General features: G+C 37.2%; 1 long non-coding RNA gene across 1 annotated transcript in view; it reads right to left on the reverse strand.

The window, feature by feature from the left end:
• Positions 1–14,559, reverse strand: part of LOC132768558 (uncharacterized) — a 32,523-nt gene that overhangs the window by 9,828 nt on the left and 8,136 nt on the right. The window contains exon 2 of the long non-coding RNA XR_010909443.1: positions 3,193–3,252. This is a non-coding gene — a long non-coding RNA (uncharacterized lncRNA). The remainder of the gene's footprint in view (positions 1–3,192; positions 3,253–14,559) is intronic.

Below are 14,559 nucleotides of genomic sequence, written 5' to 3' on the forward strand. Positions count from 1 at the left end.
AATATAGTTGTTGTTTGTTTTATCACACCAACAGTCAACAACAAAGGGAGAGGGAAGCTTCAGAAGTTCCCCCTGTCCCGTTTGGAGGTTTTTTTTAGCATATTGCGCAACCATGTCCGCCATTAATTCGTAATTAATAACAAAATTCGTAATTAATAACAAAATTTCATAAATAACGAAACTTTAAAATCTCAAATTTCGGAAGTCCTAGGAATTTCGAAACGCCAGCGCACCCTAATAAAGAATCGAATTTAGAAACAAATTTTTCCGTGGTTGCCCAGCCCTAGAAGTTTATCCACATTCCTAGTACTATCCAGTTGGAAGGGATATGAAAAGGACTATACCAAAAATACTTTGCATCATAGATCTGCTGTAAATTCATTATCAAGTAGCATTGTTGTTGTAAGTAGCATTTCTTTAATAAATTCAACAGCCACGTAGCACACATATTTTCAGATTCCACTTTATCATGTGATAAATGAGACAGAACTAAGAAACCTATTGTCTTAGCTTCTCCTCCATACATAAAGGTATTCCACAGAGTTGTTTAGAAGATGGAGTAATTAAATGAAATATATTTGCATATGTTATGTAGGTGGCATGGATGAAGATGATAGATTAAAATTATATAGTTTAACCCTTTGTACCAATGCATCCAGGTGAAGGACTAGAAAAGGTCCATTTGAACATGAAGCTTGTACAAGGACAATTCTATCTTCTTTTCTATCAGAAGAGGGAGTACTGCTCCTATTTAACAGAATTGTCATATTACACTGGTTGCTTATTTTGTTGGAGTAAAATTGCCTGCACAGTTGTAGAGGGCAAATAGCGACCAACATCTATCATCACAGCCTTCCTTGATTAAATATGTAAATGCAGCAAGTAATCATTCAACCTAAAGATGTAGCACTGCATGTGATTCTGAAATTCAGTGGATATAATACTTAAACTATTAGATGTGGAGGGTTAGTAGTTTTTTTCCACCAAGACTTCAAGGACTGGCACTATATTTGGGTCCACAGACCTCAATTATGTTTATTCTCAGAAAGTTGTGACCAATGGCTGTACTTCAGACATGAAAGAGCTCTTGAATGGAGTGCCGCATGGATCTACTGAAGGGCCATTATGCTTCAGCATTTTGATCAATGACTTAGATGATGGAGTGGAGGAAATCCTTATCAAGTTTATAGATGACATAACAAATAGATTGGAATATTGAAACAGAATTCTAAAGGGCCAAGATAAACTAGAAAGTTCATAGAAATTAATACAATTAAATTCAGTGAAGACAAATAAAAAAATCTACATTTAGGCCATATGCAGAAACGACCTTGGGATTATCATGGGTGATAAATTGAATGTGAGCCAGTTGTGTTATGCTGCAACAAAGAAGGTAAATGCATTAATGCATTGAGAAGCATAATTTCCAAATCAAGGGTAATAATATTCCCACTATAAACTGTGTTAGTCAGACCTCACCTGGAGTACTGTATTCAGTTCACTTTATGAAGGAGTAGGTTTAGAGAATGGCATTAAGGATGATAAGAGATATGGAGTACAAAACGTATGAAGAAAGTTTGAGGGAGCGAAGCATGCTCAGCTTGATGAAGAGAAGACTGAGGGGTTGCATGACTGCATTTTTCAAACACCTCAAGGGCTGCCACAGAGAAAGGGCCTGTTCCCTGTGTAGGACCAAGTCTAATGGTTTGAAGTTAGATTTTAATCAAACATTAGAAGGAACTTCAAACATTAGAAGGAACTTCTTGACAGTGAGAGCTATCCAGCAAAAGAATCAATGGCCTGTGCCTCTTCCAAAAAAGTCTGGACCAGTATCTGCTGGGGATGTTTTAGCTGGAGATCCTGCACTGAGCAGGAAGTGCCACTCAATGGCCTATGAAGCCTCTTCCATTTCATTACTCTACTTCTCTAAACTTGCCACAGACAAATAATTTCTTCTGTCAGCCTTATTTCCCAAGCCATGCTGATCCTTTTGTGTCACACATGTGATGTCATGTCTTGCCTGCTTTAACCTACTGCCCTCCCAGTGTTTGGTGTTTAAGTTCTGACAAGTTACCTGTCACTTCTCCCATCCCACAATTTTAACTTTATATTTGTGCTGCTTTGGCTTCCACTGTGATTAGTTTGCTGTTCTTTCTGGATTCCTTGAATAATTGTTTTTCAACTCCTCAGTATGAGAGGAAGCGACAATATAGCCAGTTAGCAAGTGCAGAGAAAACAGCAGTTGCAGCCGAATGTTTTGACATCCCTAATTCATTGATTCAGCTTTTCTTTTCTTTTCTTGAGAATCAGTGCTCTCCAGATGGGAGCAAGTAGACTGGCTGCCCTTACCTAGTCATTGATCATGCTCAAATTTTCCAAGGGAGCCCAGCTTCTAACCTCCTGGTACCTCATAATGGTGGACACTTATTGCTGTTTTGGCAGGTCAGGTAGTACTGGAAATAAAGAAGTCAATAGGATGGCACTGTGGCAATTGAGCCTGCACAGGCTACTTGGAAGGTCAAAAATATTAATTCTACATCCCTGCTGTAGATGGAGAAAAGAGGGAGCTCTAAAGACTGTCTGGGGCAAAGTCAAGGTAAAGTTAACCCACATTCAGGAAGATTTTCTCCAAAAACATCTGCAGAAAGAAGGGTTTAAAACACTGCCTAAGGCACAGGAATAAAGAGAAAATCATGTTCAGATGGAAGAAATAAAATTTATTTATTTATTTGCCACATTTGTACCTCGCTTTTCTCACCTCGAAGGGGCCTCAGAGTGGTCTTACAACAGACAACAATTCAATGCCATACATATATATAGCCATAAAATAAACAAATACATTAAAATCCAAGCAGTTAAAAACATCAATTATGGAAACATCAATTAAAATCACGCAATCCAAATCATAATCCAGGGCCATTCCATTTGTCAATCATATTAATTTGTATCCCTTATTACACTGCTCAAATTACTGATTAAAGGCTTGGTCCCAAAGCCACTTTTTATGTTTTTTCCTGAAGATCAGGAAAAAAACTTGGACACCCTCTACACGCTTGCCCTCCCACTCACCCTCGCCCCCCCCCCCCCCCAATGCTCAATTCCCCATCCCCTTCTGGTTTGAGCATTCTTCCTCTAAATGGTTCACCATCACTGTCTTAGAATATGCATTTCCCCACAGGGTAACAAATTTACCTTGGGTGGTAGTTTTAGATGAATATGTTCAGGTTCTGCACGAAATAGGACTTCACATCTCTGAAAAAGAAGCAGGAGAACATTTCATTCATTGTTCCCCACCAAGTTTTTTATGAAATCTAGGGAAGAGGAATTTCCATTTTCTCTATCCCAAAACAGACCTAATTTGGAAATAATGTAGGTATTTATCACAGCAAACATGAAAAAAAGTTATTGTGCAAATGAGGGCCAGCAACATTACCTTCTCACTTTAACATGCCCTATCCCTTCTGAAGCAATGTGAATTTGTGAATCATCCTTGTATCATTCAATACTGAAACCCAGTTTAGCTTGGCATGTAAAGATACACTTTGTTTTTTCCTTCTTGAAACATCAATGGATGATGCAGCCTTGATCCCAGGTTCAAGTTTTGTGAGAGTAGTTGTCTACTTTTTCCATAGTTTATTAACTTTTGTGGTATTTTCTAACTTACTTCCCCTTCCACACACATATCCTCTGCCTTTGGTTCTTTAACCACTCCTAAGTGAACCTTTCCTATTATTGTCTGAGTTGAATAATTCTCCAGATTAGAGACTTGTGAGTTTTTTGAGCTAACTTACAAGTTTATAGTACGTGACAAACCTAAATAAATAGTACTTAGCAGATCACCACATCTGATAAATTTTATGTTTGGAGTTCTGGTAACGGAATTTTAAACTAATGTCAACTACTTTATATTCAAAATCACTGCTTAGATTATTTTGCCCTATTGCCATGATCGAAACTTGTCCTCCAGTCTATGTTATCAAGCATCATCTGCATGGGGAGAAGGAGATTCATTCTGCCGATGATCAGAAAGAGGTGCCAATATATATGTAGCTCAACTCATGAGAATGATTACAGAGTGATATTTGAGGAATGCCCATCAAGCAAAGAAATTAGCTACTGACAAAAGACCTTTGTGATATGTTTTGGCCAAGAAGGGATAAGATCTGCTACAATCATAAGCAAAAAAGCACTTTAGGATCCAATAGCCTGGAGGGAGTCCATTAAAGAGCCAACTGGGCTGGATCTTCACTGCTATATAATCCAGTTTCTGAATCCAGTTTATTTGCTTTAAACTGGATTTATGAATCCACACTGCCATATAATCAAGTTCAAAAAATCTAGATTCAGAAACTGGATTATATGGTAGTGTAAATGGGGCTTCAGTATTCTAGCACAGAGATGTCAAGCTTGTGGCTCTCCAGATGTTTGGATGTCAGGTCTCAGAATTCCTGTCTATTAGCTAAAATGCCTGGGACTTCTAGAAGACAGGAACTACTATGCTAAGCAATAATCCAAAGAGGTCCTTATCTTGAGAGATAAATGGTTAACTTACTTTTCTGTTAGATGCAGGAGTTGGACAGCAATGGGAAAAACATATAAACTGAACTAAAGATGTATTGAAGGCTAGTGGTACTCGAAGAAAATGTAGACATGCCTATTCCTAAACTGTAGTCAGGGCAGAGTAATGTTGGCCAGGATTTCAAGCGTCTTGGCAGTTTGCACAGTTTCTAATACCTTCCTTGTCCTACTGGCTGCCCTCCAAACCTTTCCTCTTCCATATTTAATGGAAAATTCTAATTTCATAAAACCAGTTTACAAACATAGATGGCACATTTGAATATAAATTGGCACAGAATTGGAATGAGATAAAGAAAACACAGTACCATGTTTATGCTCTGAGACATTCCTGCAGTTATAAATGCAAATCCTGCATTCAGGAAAAGCCACGTTTGAAACAGCTTCCCTAATTTTGTGTCATGGATGCTATGAAAGTTAAACATATACTCTACATGCAGTAGCAATTTGTTTAAAAGGGGCAAGAACTTTGCCTGCAGCCTTGTAGGCAGTCTTTCCTGACAGAGGAACTAAAGAAAGATGTATCTCCAGAAGGATGGCAACCAAGTGACAATTTGGAAATAGCAATTATGTAGAAAAGGACTATGCAACCACAGCAATAACCCCTCCATTTCAGACTCAACTGGAAATCAGTGTTGGGTTGAAAGCATATAAACAACATTCCAGGAGCACAGTTTTGCCAATGGGAGGGGTGCAAAACACAACCCAATCCCACTCACATACACAAGGAAATGGGCACTGAAGGGGCTTTTGAGAGCAGCATGGTGTATTGGTTTGAGCATAGGAACCCTGGAGATCGGGGTTTGAATCCCTGTCCAGCCATGGAAACTCACTGCATGACCTTGGCCAAATCAGACTTTCTCAGGAGCTATTATGGGACAAGTTTGAGGCCTAAACAGTGATTACTAGGCTTGGTTGATCAAAGAAAATGGTTCAAAACTCTTTTCGGATGTAGGGTGCACTGGAAGTTTGATTCTAAAGTCACTTCTGAATTTCTCAAACAAATTTTCAAAACTTTCTGAAACTTCAGAAACTTACAAATCACTTTGTTAATGGCAGACACGCATGCTCAGTAGGGAAAAAAAGAGCACTGGGGAAACTTCAGAGGATTCTCCCACCCACATTTATAGACCAATCCTGATTAAGCTTGCTACAGTGATGGAACACAAGGACCACTGTTAGCTCACCAAATTTCATAACCTTTGACTTCTCTATGGATTTTTGGCAAATGTTCAATTTTTTTACAAAAAAAAACATTTTTTAATAATAAAGAAAACCTGTTCCTGGTTTGAAAGCATTATTTCCTATTTCATTGGGTGGTCTTTACTTTGAAAGTAGTTGTTCCACTACAGAAACTTTGTTTGTGTGGCACAAACTGCGTTAAATTGGTGGAGAACAGAAATCATAGTACAGTGTTCCCTCACCCTAGGGGTGATAAAAGCGGTATATAAATACTGTAAATAAAGAATAATGTTCCATTCCGCAATAAGTGTTGTCGGCTCTAGTTGCCCTCCCACAACTTGGAGCACTTGTGCAGCTGCTCCTCCTGGCCCATCCCAAGGGCGCCTACCTGCCTCCCTGGCCTCCGGAGCCATGCAGGGAGCAGTAGGCAGGCCTTCCCCACTGCACCTCAGGCTGCCAGTCACAAGAAGAGGAGGGAAAGTGGAGAAGGAAAGAATTTCTTGTCCCTTACCCAGCACAAGCCGAGGGAGAGAGACAAGAAGAGGAGGGAAAGCGGAGTAGGAAAGAATTTCCAACTCCGCTTTCCCTTCTCTTCTTGTCCCTTGCCCAGCACAAGCCAAGGGAGAAGGGCAAGAAGAGGAGTGAAAGTGGAGAAAGTGGAGAAGAAAGGTATTTTCTCCTCCGCTTTCCCTCCTCTCCTTGTCCCTCACCCAGCACAGGCTGAGGGAGAGGGACAAGAAGACTATGGAAAGTGGAGGAGGAAGGAATAAAATAACCTTGGGAGACATTCAAACATTTTGGAATATTTCCCAAGAAAAGGTAAGTGGTTCAAATTCGGATTTGCCCCTCCCACCTTTCCTGCATGGTTCAAAACTGCTTCAGAAGTCAAAAGTCAGAAGTTTTTTTTATGACTTTTAGGCTCTTTTGAATGAACCTATCCAACCCTAGTGATTACACAAACCACAGAAAATTGATCCACATTAACAGCTTTCTTTTACATGCTTTCATGGTTTGTTTGGTTTTTTGTTGTTGTTTTTTTGTCTGCACACTGCAGTTTGCAGCTGGCTCTGAACTGCAACACCTGCAGGTTTAATTGGTTTCATTCATAGTCAATGTAAATGTGGCCTAAGTCTAGGAGGGAGGCAAAAGAGGAAACCTCACTGAACACGTGGACTAAATATGACACAGGAACTGCAGTTTCCCTATTTGTAATATAAATTGTATATGTCTGCTTCAAACATACTTGAAAATCTTGAAAATGAAACTTTCTGCAGGTTCGTGGTTGATAATATAAGACAATTTGTGAAATGGGGAGATGATGGTGATTTCAGACCACTTACCATCACCTGTCGTTTTAAAAGAATGTAGGGATCCAGTTGAAAAACCTGGAAAAATCAAAAGATCTAGAAGGAGAGCCCAAGAGCAGGGTCGGCAGTAAAGCCTAGGGTTGTTTTTTCTTGGGAGGAAGGAGATCTGGGGCAGTGTGTGATATTGCTTTAAAAACAATACTGAAAAAGCATGGAGAAAATCCTGTTTTGCCTCTGACTTTTACAGGCAAATAGCCCAAAAGGAAAGAAAACACCAATGTTGCTGGTTATTTGTCCTCTATTTGCCAAAAATTGCAGGTTCAGTTGACTTCATTCATGATATGCAAGGAAGAGGAAAAGGCTTAAAGATTGTTTTGGCAGCAACAAGCCAGCCATCTGTTGTGTGGTTGATGTCAAGTTTTCCTTCTAATCCTTTAAACGAAACCTGCCCTGGGACTTTGAAATCAGGTGAATAGAATCAACATGGCATTTGGGGGAAATGGGTAAATTTAACCCTTTGCCATGCTGCTGTCTCAGAACATGAAAAAAAATTTTTTTAATTTACTATAATTCTGAAACATGCGGAGTCATTGGACATGCTAACTGAGGACTATTGGGACTGTTACTGTAGTGTAAAAAGTCTTTCCTTTACTTTTAAACTCTGTATGATCTCTACTAAAACTTCAAACTCCACTACCAGTCCTGACAGTACTTACTATCCACAGTTCAACCCCTGTATCCACAGTTTCCCTCATCCATGTTTGACTTCTTCACTTAGAATCTCCTGTACAAGCCACACCTTTGGAAATAAGAAACTTTGCTATTATCAGTGAATTGTCATATCCAGCCAAAGTCCAGGAATATATCACCCACATATACTGTATTTGTTTTGCAGTGAGAGGGAAAAATAACAGTTTAGCCAGAGCAAAGGAGTGCGGACCTCAGGGACAGTGCCTTGCAAAGCCCCTCTCTGATGTCAGCTTCTGGATTTATGTTCCCTATGCTAGTTAAAAATGGCTGCAAAGGTCATCTTTTTCTTGGCTTGGATGAAATAAACTATCCAGGCACTTTGAAAATTTTTGGTTGTGCTTTCCTCCCTTATGGATGTCAAGTGCCTTCCCTGATCTAATGTTTTTGTTTCTGTCTTATTGATTACTGATTGTTGCAACAAATATGTTAAGCGAAGAGCAAAACCCTACATTCAAAGCAATTTTGGCATGTGTGCACATGGCTGGTGAACACAGAGGCCCCCTAAGTGAAATATATTAAGCCTCATCAGTGTAGTTCTCAAAGAACTGTTTAATAAGGAAGCTGGCACACAAAAAACAGCAATAAAAGAAAATACATTGGTTCAGTGAAAAGAAAGTGAAAGAGAAAACTCACCAAGTTACATAAGTCTGATATTCGATTGTGAAAATCTTTACGCTGACCTACAAACACCCATTCTGCACTTCCTTTAGCAAACAGTGGAAGAATCTGGAGGAAATATCCTAGTAGTTGCAAAGGAGTCCAGAACAATGCATAGCAAAATTTGAACAATGTTCTATTCCTGGTTTGAAACAGTTATTTCCTGTTTAATTGTGTGGTGCTTACTTTGAAAGTAGTTGTTGTACTCCAGAAACTTCATTTTTGTGTCTGCCACAAACTATGTTGAATTGGCTGAGAGTCATGAGATATTCATTGAAAAAGTACAGCAAAATGTGTTGCGGGATGTCCCACAAAAACAGTTTTTGCAGTATAATAAACTTTTCCTATGTTTTCATGATAGTCCCAATTAGGAAATGACATTTATAACCCAGGAACCAAAATCATGTTGTATAGCGCAATACTAAGAAAGTTGCACTCTCAAATGCCTCCTGACAGAGAAATCGGCATTAACATCCCACAACTTTTTTTTTGAGGAAAAAGTTTTGAACCCATTGTTCAAAAGTAGGGGGCACTGGTGCTTCATTTCTAAACTCCTTTCAAAAATTTTGGGGTAAAAATTTCAAAACTTTACGAAACTTCTGTATCTTCATAAGTACTTAGTTAATGGCAGTCGTGCATGTGCATTAAGGAAAACATTACTGTTAGTGGGGAAACTTGAGGGGCTTCTCTCCCCCTCATTTTTGAGCTATCCTGATGAAGCTTGCTGCAGTGATAGAACACATTCACCACTGTCAGTTTACCAAATTTCAGAACATTTGACTTTTTTTTTTTTTGTACAGGCTGAAATGTATTAGAATTTATTTTTTTAATAATTTTTTATTGTTTTATCACATTTATTACATACTATTACATTTTGTACATCAACCTCTTTAACATGTTGTTTTGTTGTTTTGCTCTAACATTTCCACCCCTTTTCTCTTTTTTTTTCCCCCTTTTTCACCACAGTGCTCTCCTCCACCCGTCCCAAGCCACCATTCTTACATTTCATCTGTCCAAAATTTCATTTCTTCTTGTGACGGTAATTTTCCTTCCTTATTTTTTAATCCATTTACCACAAATCTTCCCCATACAGCATCAAAATCGCTTTGTTTCCATATACCTTTTTTAACCTTTAATATACATGTCAATTTATCATTTATTGCTATTTTCCATGCTTCTTTATACCACTCCTCTATTTGTATATTCATTTCTTTTTTCCAATTCCTTGCTATAAGCAGTCTTGCTATAATTAGTAAGTTTGTTATCGCTTCTTTATCCTCCTTTTTCAATTGCTTATCTTTATATATTGATAGTAAGGCTATACTAGGGCTTTTATCTAATTCTATATTCATTATAGTTTCTATTTCTCTAAATACTTTCTCCCAAAAATTATTTACATATTTACATTGCCACCACATGTGTATATATGTTCCTGGTTCTTGACACCCTCTCCAACAATTTGTTGAGTTATTTTTATTCATATATGCTATTCTTACCGGTGTCAAGTACCACTTCCATATTAACTTGCAATAGTTTTCTTTAACTCGTATCGATAAATTTTTTAAATGTCTTTGTCCCCATAATTGTTGCCACTCTATTTCCCTTATTTTTATCCCTAAATCCTCCTCCCAAATCTCTTTAAGGGTGTACTTTTTTGTTTTTTCATCTTTCATTTCAATTAGTATCTTATAAATTTTGCTAATTATACCTCTCAAGTTTTCGTGTTCTTCTACAGTCCTTCCCTTCTGTATTATTTGTTCGAATTGATTGAGTTGGCTTCCACTTCTATTAATTTTTTTCCAGTTTATTAACCATTGTTCTAATTGTATACAATGAAACCATGACAATTTTATTTCTTTAAACTCTTCCAACATCATTTCCCTCTTCATTTCCACCTTCATCCAATCCCCTATCCTATCTAAGTTTATTTCCCTTACCTTTTTATCCATTACTTTTTAAAAAAATTTTGGGAACTTCTTTTCCATCACTATTGGGGTTATGATTGATCCCTCCTTTATTAACCTCCCCTTATATTTATTCCATACTTTCAGTATGTTGCTCAACATTGGGTTTCTAATTTCCCTCATTTCTTTTCTAGTAAACTGTTTAAAAAATATATTCCAAGTTTCATCTTCCACTTTTCCTGAATCATTACTAAGCCAATCTATTCCCTCTTTTTTGACCATTCCTTCTATAACCAAACTTAATCTACTTGCTTCATAATATTTTTTTATATTAGGTAACGCCAGTCCACCCTCCTTTTGCGATCTGTACCATAATTGTTTATTTAGTCTGTTTCTTTTACTTCCATTACAGTACTTATTAATCATTTGTTGCCATCTAGTTAGTTCTTCTTCTGTAATTTGAAGTGGTAGCATCCTAAATATAAAATTTATTTTTGGAAGTATTTTCATTTTTACTAATGCTATTCTTCCAAACCAGGATAAGCGTATACCTTCGTACTCTATTAACTTTTTCTGGACTTCTTTCCTTAATGTTACTACATTTACTTCCTCTATCTCTTTTAAATCCTTAGTTATTATTACTCCCAAGTATTTTAGTTTGTTCTTAATTCTTATTCCCCTTTTGCTCTGTTCTATAAAATCTTTTTCTTCTTCTCTTGTATAATTAAGTAGCATCATTTCTGACTTGTTCCAATTAACTTGTAAACCTGTTGCTTTCCCAAATATCTCCAAATGTTCTTTTATTCTATCCATTTTCTCCATTATATTTTCTATAAATAACAATGTATCGTCAGCGAATAAACTCACCTTCTGTTTCTCCTTTTTTCCTAACCCTTCTAAATTTTTATCATTCCTTATATTATTAGCAAACAGTTCTATCACCATGGCAAATAGTATCGGAGACAAAGGGCACCCTTGTCTGGTTCCTCTAGTCACTTTTATTTCGTTTGTCACTCCGTCATTTATAGTTACCACTGCTGAGTTCCTTGAGTAAAATTGTTTTAGTACTCCTTTTATTCTATTTCCCATTCCAAATTTATTCAATATTTCCCTTAATGTCTCCCATTCCACACAATCGAACGCTTTAAAAATATCTAATGATAATATCCCTGCTTTTTCTTTCCCCTCTTTAGCCCAATGAATTTTATTTAATGCTCTCCCTATCAAATTTGACATTTGTCTTCCTTTTATAAACCCGCACTGATCTTCTTTTATGTACTTATACATACATTTATTCATTCTATTGGCTATTATCGCGGACAATATCTTTGCATCCTGATTAATTAATGATATGGGCCTATATGATCCTGGGTCTGTTAAGTCTTTATCAGGTTTAGGTATTAATATTATTAATGATTTCCTCCATGATTCGGGTATTTTATCTCCCTTCATTATTCCATTGTACAATTCTAATAATTTTGGGGTTAAAACTTCTCTAAAGCTTTTATAATATTCTGTACCTAGACCATCCAAGCCCGGAGCTTTCCCTACTTTTAATTTCTTAATAACTTCCTCTATTTCTTTTTTCTTAATAGGTTGTTCCAGTAACTCTTTATCTTTCTCCTCCAGCTTACTTTCCCAATTTTCCTCCACATATTTCCTAATTGCCTCTATGGGGCTTGCTTTGGTTTGATATAGTTCTTTATAAAATTCTTCAAATACTTTCAATTTTTCTTTCATAGCTCTACATAATTTACCTGTTTTATCTTTTATCGTATTTATCATTCCTTCCATTTTCTTTTTCTGTGTTGATTTGGCTAGCATCTTTGAATTCCTATCACTAAACTCAAAATATTCCCTCCTTAAATAAATTAAATTTTCTTGAACTTCGTCTATTTCCATTTTATCCAATTCCTCTTTTTTTGCTCTTAACCTAGCATAAATTCGTGTATCTCTCTTTATTACATATGCTTTTTCAATCTCTTCTATTTCTCTTTCTAAATTCCTTTTCCTTTCTTCTTGCCTTCTTTTTAAGTTAATTGTCTCTTTTATACATAACCCTCTGGTCACTGCTTTCATAGTGTCCCATAGAACTCCCTTTGTCACCCCCTTTTCATTAAAGCCCCATATTTCTTGCCATTCTGCTTGCACTTTATCTACTATCTCTTTGTGATTTAGTATTCTTGTACTTAACCTCCACCTTTTCATTTTGTCATAATCACATTTCAACACAATCTCAATTGAAACCAAAGCATGATCCGAAACCTTAATCATACCTATATCAGCATTTAGTACTTTACTTGTCATATTTTTGGAGACAAAAATATAATCAATTCTTGTATATACCTTATGTACCGATGAATAATATGTATATCTACTTTCATTCCCTTTTACCAATCTCCACACATCCTTTAATTGCCATTTATTCATTACTCTACTTAATTCCGTTGTCTCAATATTTCTAGCTTTTGATGCTATCGTAGTTTTATCCTTCTTTAAATCCATACAGCAATTACAATCTCCTCCAAATATTACATTTTGTTGATGGTAGTTCTCTATTTGCTCTAACACTTTTTCATAAAATTCTTGCTGTTTTACATTTGGTGCGTATACATTTACTAATACATATTTTTCCTCCCCTATTTCCCCATATATTATTATATATCTTCCCTCTTCATCTTTCAATACCTTGTTTATGACAAAATTACATTTCTTTGCTATTATTATTGCTACTCCTCTTGACTTTGATGACCCAAAAGATGTTTCATAGTTCCTTATCCAGCTCGACTTTAGCTCGTTTGAGCCCCGCCTATTTTGATGTGTTTCCTGTAGGAAGATGAGGTCCGCTGCATCCTTCTTCAGTAAAGATTCAATCCGCCTTCTCTTAATTACCGTCCCCAACCCTCTCGTGTTAAGTGTTGAAATTCTTAATTTATGGGACATCATTTCCATTTCCCTTTAAAAGCTTTTTTGTGGCTTGAAACAACGTGAACCCTTGTCCCTTTCCCTCCCCTACCCTTACTCCCCATTCCCCCCTCCCCCCCAATCCCCCCACTTCCCTCGTTCCCCCCTTCCTCCCCTTCCAATCTTCGGGACTACTCATCCCAATCATGGCCCCCGGCCTTCCCAATTGGGGAGGGGGGGGGCGAAGTCATCCCGTGGCCCAGAGTCTCCCTCCCCCCGAGTGCTAATTTTAAATCAATAAAAAGCTTGATTGCAGTGTATAGTTTCTTCTTACATCTCGATTCCTCCAACGGCACCGATTAATTCCTCCAATTCTCCTCCCTCCGGATCCTTCACCTCCTCTTCTTTTCGATCTCTCTCTTGTCTTCTTACTATGCCAAGCTCCTCCAGTAGTTGATAACCTTGTTCCAGTGTGTCGATTCTATATCTCTTGCCTTTCCATTGAAATTTAAGAAAGATAGGGTATCCCCAGGTGTACACAATTCCAGCTTTCATTAACTGCGTCGTAATAGGCTTCATTAAGTATCTCCAATTCTTAGTTTCAGGACAGTAGTCATTAAATATTTCCAATTTTGAGTCGCCCATCTTTAGGAGATCTGGATTTTTCTTTAATATTTTCATCAAATCTTCTTTCTTTGCGAAATTGTGAAATCGAATTATTATGTTCCTAGGAATTATTCTATTTCTTCCAGCCGGAAGGTGATGAACTCTCTCAATATCCAGTTCTGACCAGCTTAGTGTTGGCGAAATCTTTTGCAACCATTTCAAGATCTCAGATTTCAGATCTTCTTTCTTGTTTCCTTCTGGATAATTTTTTATTATTACGTTGTTTCTTCTTTGGTTGTCTTGCATGTACACAAACTTTCTTTCCACATCAGAGAGCCTATTTTCATTTTTTTGCGTTTGTTGTTTGAGTACCAGTTGTTCCTGTGTACTTCTTTCAATTTCTGCTTTGTTTTTTCGTATTTCTCCCTGTGCAATCTCCAGGGCTTCTCTTATTGTCTGAAATTTTTCATCTGAGCTTTTCCGTTCCGCGTCCAACGCTGCTCTCATTTCTTTGTTGCTGGTCAGAATTTCTTGCTTCAATGCCTGAATTTCGCCCTTCCTTATTTCTCTTTCTTTATCAAACATCAGGTTCAAATTCAAGTTCATTTCCTTTGTTTGTCTTTCAGCCGTTTCTTTAATCAATTCTGCTATTTTACTTAGCATTTGACTACTGC

The sequence above is a fragment of the Anolis sagrei genome, chromosome 2 (genome assembly GCF_037176765.1).
Source record: "Anolis sagrei isolate rAnoSag1 chromosome 2, rAnoSag1.mat, whole genome shotgun sequence".
NCBI classification, from domain to species: domain Eukaryota; kingdom Metazoa; phylum Chordata; class Lepidosauria; order Squamata; family Dactyloidae; genus Anolis; species Anolis sagrei.